The sequence below is a fragment of the Bradysia coprophila genome, unplaced genomic scaffold (assembly GCF_014529535.1).
Source record: "Bradysia coprophila strain Holo2 unplaced genomic scaffold, BU_Bcop_v1 contig_70, whole genome shotgun sequence".
NCBI lineage: Eukaryota > Metazoa > Arthropoda > Insecta > Diptera > Sciaridae > Bradysia > Bradysia coprophila.
The window spans coordinates 3,251,977-3,258,098 of NW_023503941.1; the positions used below are offsets into that span (position 1 = coordinate 3,251,977).

Sequence of the window (6,122 nt, forward strand, 5' to 3'; positions counted from 1 at the left end):
TGCAAAATAGTTTTTATGCAAAAACGAAACTGAACCGAAAAATAAACAGAAAATAGCACAACTGACCGCTGAGAGTTTTTTGTTTATTTAAATTTGTCCATTGCAATGAACTTCCCAAACCACAAACATCCTTGTTCGTGTAATTAAGTAAAATATTTTGTGGCACTTGTCGTTGTGTCGGCAAGGACCATTAATTAGAAATTATCTAAGTTGAGCAGCGTCCAACATTGTATGAAACATGGTCCTGGCCGCAAAGACTATATATGTATTATGTCGTCAGTTATGCAGTGTGTGCTGTGAATCTAATTTCTATGCAGATGTGGCAGGCGATTACACCAAAAACAAACTCAACATCCAAATTTCTCTCATCCATAATACACTTCACATACACGATGTTGAGACTCGTATGAAGGACCGGGGCCTATGAGTTTGATGAAAGATTTGAAGCAACAGAAATACTGGATACTGGATGTCGTAGCCGACGGATATTTTCTGATGAAACTTCAATTTGTATACTCAGCGAAACAAATGACACACTAGGCATAAGATTGAATAACCAGCAGTTCAAAGGTACCATTTCTTATCAGGCCATGGCGACATTGGTACTGCTACAATGCTCTAAGATCTACGAACACTATATTTTACACACGTGCAACTCTAGCGAATCATAACGTAAATGTGAAACATTTGTGTTAGACCTCACTTCCGGAGGCTTAGTGCGTGGAAATTACTAACACAATTGTTTCGGTCTTTTTGCCTGGTGTGATCGAAACTTTTGCCTTTGGAGCTTTGACTCGGGCTGATGTAACCCTCCCACTTGTCAAAAAAACAAGGCATCAGAACAGTCGGAGCGTTTGCTGCGACTTAGCCCCGTACAACCCGTAATCCTATTTCGTCCGCAACCATAATACGTCCGTAGCCCTAATAAGCCCGGAACCCTAATACGTCTACAACCCTCGAATGCGTCTGTTACCAAAATGCAAGTCAAGTTGGGCATTGTCAAATTTACTGAAACTGTTCATTTTTTAAATTGCGCATAGCGCAATTACGAAAGCCCGTACGAAGTACCTTTCAAATAAAACCAACAATTTACGACATTATTTTAGAGACCCAAAATTTTTTGCCAACTTTCTATTGGGTATTCAATTATCTCTCAAATGAAACAAAAACTAGCAAAATCGGTTGAGATTTACTCGATTTATGTGCAAAAAACACTTAGGGCCGAGTAACGACCTTTGAGCCCTCCCAACAAGCCCACGTTGCATCTTACCCAAAAACAATGTTCAGCAACTTTGTTCTACTCGTCAATACCTTTCATTTGATATATCACAAGCAGCTATTGCGTGCGTATTTCGGTAGATATCGTCGAAAGACTGAAAAACACCTATAGGGCCCTAGCTCTGGAGGGGCCGACCCTACCATGCCCATTTTCGAACTTGACCTTACTTTTGTCGATACCAATCGGGGAAAAAAAAGAATTTTGAAAAAAGGTTGTGATTTGCTCAAGCTAGAGGGGTCACGGACGGACGGACGGACATTTTTTTTTATTGCGGATTCGTCATCTATGAACATAACCAAATGCTTTGCCCTTACTGTCTGCTTCCAATTCGACGTGTTACAAACGGCATATTAATCTTATAAGCCACCAGTACTTCGTACGGGGCTAAAAACGTCTCAAACAAGGACGTAATCTACTATTGTCTCGATCGCCAAAAAAGTTTTAAACAAATGAAGCAACAGATTCACAGAACTATCAAATGTCACAGCTAACTGAAGAGATTATTGTGATATTACGGGGTTGCGTAGCCAGATGATTTTCACTGGGTAGGACATGTTTATTGTAGAACATTATGACGTTGGTCTCGAAAAATGTTTCGATTCAAGTTTTGCGAATGAAGAATTCGTAATTTATAAAAATATTTTACTGTTACAGAGGGCGCAGAGGGTGTTTGTGTGTAACATTGCTATTGTGCAAAAAAAAATTCTAATGTCTCACTTAACCTAAATTCTACAATATCTATTTGGCCATACATGGATGTGAGTCGCATAAATCCAACAATCCAATATTAAAGACACCAAAAATGATGTAATCTAAGGCCGTAAAAGCAGAAATATGATGACTGCGGGTACTGATGCCCATTGTAAGTGCGATATTATGTGAAAAATGTCATAAAAATGCCTTCCCTTTTTTTTCCACCCATTTTATATATGAGTTACCATGTAATGTAAGACGAGCCAACGTTTCGGCTGTATAAAGAAACGAAAAGATAATAAGAAATTCGAGTAGAAACTATATGGGAAAAATGTGTGTGTGGCTCCCATCTCTCAGATCTTTTTATCTTGTCATTAACGTTTGTGAGATAGGTTATAAGCCGTGTGCAATAAAAAGTAAACAGTCAGGTAAATTAAAAGCGAAAATGCTATTTAAATAAGAATGTACGAAATCTACCGTGACAAATAGTCGGGTACATTTGGGGCGCCTCATATGATCAACTTTTAGAGTGAAGTTGTGTAGACATTTCGAAACTACTTTGCCAAAGGTAACATCAGTCGCGCGTTCACGTATGAGTGGTCAAAAGGTTACGCTAACTTGGTTTTTGTACCTTAAAATGCAATTGATCAAAAACCGCCCAGGCCACAAATTTTTTAAATTTTAACCTCTCAAGTCATTTCGGGATCTGCCACTGGCTTCTAATTTTGTCAGTCAACTGTGGAGATTGTAAGTGCAGCGCTGCAAATTTCGTGCAATGCAGAAATTGGCGGAAGAACCGCAATACAACTTTTGAAGTAAAAGACCTTGCATTGAGTCCGAGACAGCACTTTACTGAAGAATTAGCTAACAATTTCGCTTGTCATTAGTGATTCAACCAATTTCGACACGAGACCCATGTGTGCAACTCTAATAATTGGATCCTTGTCTTGTCCTTCTCCTTGTGATGTTATATCCGCATTGTGAACTCTGTAAAACGCTAAAGTACCACATCCACTCCTCATACTTCCTATATTCGCGCAGACTATGCCTCAAATGTGTGAACTTTGGGACTACCCTAGCCAGGGCGTGAGAAATAATCAATTTACATTCCAGAAATTCTGAGAGATCTTATTCGTGATCTAGTTCCAATGTGCCATTTCGAACGACAGTTGACAGTTCGAATGACAGTTGACAGTGACAATGAAATTTTTGTTAAACAAACTTTTGATCCACAAGAAACAAGTTCCACAACGTGGAAATCAAAATGTTTCTCCGTTCCATCCGCACAGAATCTTGTAAATCGATAACAATCTAACAAACTGAGTGACTTTGAAATTAACAGAACATTTTCCCATAGTCGTCCGCTCCGACAAACTCGCAAGTAATTGAAAGAGCCCTTGATTTACAACACTATAAAAAAGGGTAAATCTCCAGAGGATATTCAATTACTGGAATATCAACAGGACAAACCTTTGTACAATCCCACATCAGGCTCGACTAAAATGTGAGTTTGTTTACAGCAAAAATAAAGAAAAAAAGAAAGCAAAAAAAAGTACTTGATGACGACGACGACGACGACGACGGTAAACTTCATTACTTATGCTCCAGTGAATGCTATTAATTTTCGGTATATAAAAAAAACCATTCTCTTAAACCCGGCCAAATGGTTAACGGAGGCGAAATTAGGACTATACGCAAGGCAATGAACGTACACATTGACAGACAGAGAGAGAGAGAGAGAGAACACACAAAATGGAACGAAAATAAAAATCCTTTTCCGAGATAATTTAAAACATAACTTCTTGGGATATATGCCATCATTAACCGCCCCGTAGCTATAAAATAATGCTTTTGATGTTTCGGCAAATTCTATATCTCCTCGAACGCTTCGATACAGTTTTAATAAGGAGTAGAGGTTTTCGGCGAAGATATGGCCGTAGAGAGATTGCTTGATGAAAGTACGATATTAAACCAGAATAAATTTTAAACGAATAAAAGGTTTCGCATTATAATACGGTTCGTATCTGTGTATATGCTTGTATGTACAGTACAACATACAACGTTTTTGATATGTTCACAGCATAAAAAAAGAAGAAGCCTCCGTTTATTACACAGAATTGGTTTGTTTATCTCTGGCTGGTTGTGTACTTGAGGAAAGAGCTGCAAGCTTATCGTGTACACATCATACCTTTCTGCGTACACAAATACGACCGACACGGGAAAATATTTCAAACAAATATGTACAAGTACGTACATTGAAGACCCCGCCGTATAATAATCCGAGACTATCGTAAACTTCTTTTTATGCATACGGGGAGTTTCGAATAAAATGGAATTTCCAAGCAATGATTGAAAAATCAATTTAGCTACTTTGCCAGTTATCCTGAATGTGAATGAATGGGAGTAGGTATGTACATTATCCGAATGCGCCCATTCACCGATAAAGATATAAAAGAAACATTTCGATGCTTTCAATGGAGATGAATACAAAATTGAAAAAAAAAAAGTTTCCAAGTCAGATTAAAGCAATCGAATATGTTCCGCTCTTCAGTTGAGCTAACATCAAGTGCAAGTCACTGATTTAAAGTAATAAACGGTTGAGTTTGGAGGAAAAAATGTCAGACAGTTCAATCTCTCCCAGAGACAGCGATTTAAGACTGTTGTGGATCTGATGGCAGACGAAAATTTTCTGAAATTCAAAGTGGACAACTTTTAAGTGAGCTTGTAAGAAGTTTCGTGAAGAGTAGTCAATGCTCAACACAAACGAGGCATTGAAAACGTGTTTTGGTCCTATTTTTCATGACGAAATTTCATCTGTCAATAAAAACTAGGACCAAAACACGTTTTCCATGTCTCGTTTGTTTTGAGCATAACACTCGTTAAAAGTAGTTGACACTTGTGAAGAGTAGTTGTCTATCGTAAACAGAAGTTGGCACTCGTGAACTTCACGACGTGAAGAGTGTTGTTGACAATCGTGAAGTGAAGTTACCACTCTTGATGAGTAGCTGACACTCGTGAAGAGTAGTTGTCGGTTGTGAAGAGTACTTGCGTCTCGTAAAGAGTAGCTGACACTCGTGAAGAATAGTTGTCACTCGTGAAGAGTACTTGCGTCTCGTAAAGAGTAGCTGACACTCGTAAAGAGTAGCTGACACTCGTAAAGAGTAGCTGACACTAGTAAAGAGTAGCTGAAACTCGTAAAGAGTAGCTGACACTCGTAAAGAGTAGCTGACACTCGTAAAGAGTAGCTGACACTCGTAAAGAGTAGCTGACACTCGTAAAGAGTAGCTGACACTCGTAAAGAGTAGTTGTCACTCTTGCAGAGTAGTTGTTACTCTTGAAGAGTACTTTCGTCTCGTAAAGAGTAGCTGACACTCGTGAAAGGTAGTTGTTCCTCTTGAAGAGTACTTGCCACTAGTAAAGAGTAGTTGTCATTCGTGAAGAGTACTTGTCTCTCGTGAAGAGTACTTGTCTCTCGTGAAGAGTACTTGTCTCTCGTGAAGAGTACTTGTCTCTCGTGAAGAGTACTTGTCTCTCGTGAAGAGTACTTGTCTCTCGTGAAGAGTACTTGTCTCTCGTGAAGAGTACTTGTCTCTCGTGAAGAGTACTTGTCTCTCGTGAAGAGTACTTGTCTCTCGTGAAGAGTACTTGTCTCTCGTGAAGAGTACTTGTCTCTCGTGAAGAGTACTTGTCTCTCGTGAAGAGTACTTGTCTCTCGTGAAGAGTACTTGTCTCTCGTTAAGAGTACTTGTCTCTCGTGAAGAGTACTTGTCTCTCGTGAAGAGTACTTGTCTCTCGTGAAGAGTACTTGTCTCTCGTGAAGAGTACTTGTCTCTCGTGAAGAGTACATGTCTCTCGTGAAGAGTACTTGTATCTCGTAAAGAGTAGTTGCCGCTCGTAATGAGTAGTTGACATGACACTCGTGAATAGTTGCAACTCTAGCATTGTTTCAGCATGTAAAGGCTGTGCCTTTATCAAATAATTGAAACACAGAAGACTTTACAGGACGAATATTTATTGCGTGTTGATTGACTCGAGTGCCGGTAATGGAATGAATCTCTATTTACAAGTATAGGGATAAGATGAGCGTACAAACATTTACATGTGTGATTTGTGATTCATGATAGAGTAGGAGGCGAGCTCCTACATTACT

The 6,122-nt window shown here is 39.1% G+C and overlaps 1 protein-coding gene across 1 annotated transcript in view; it reads right to left on the minus strand.

Moving 5' to 3' along the window:
- Nucleotides 1-6,122, minus strand: part of LOC119083721 (protein N-terminal glutamine amidohydrolase) — a 63,021-nt gene that overhangs the window by 41,176 nt on the left and 15,723 nt on the right. The window lies entirely within an intron of this gene.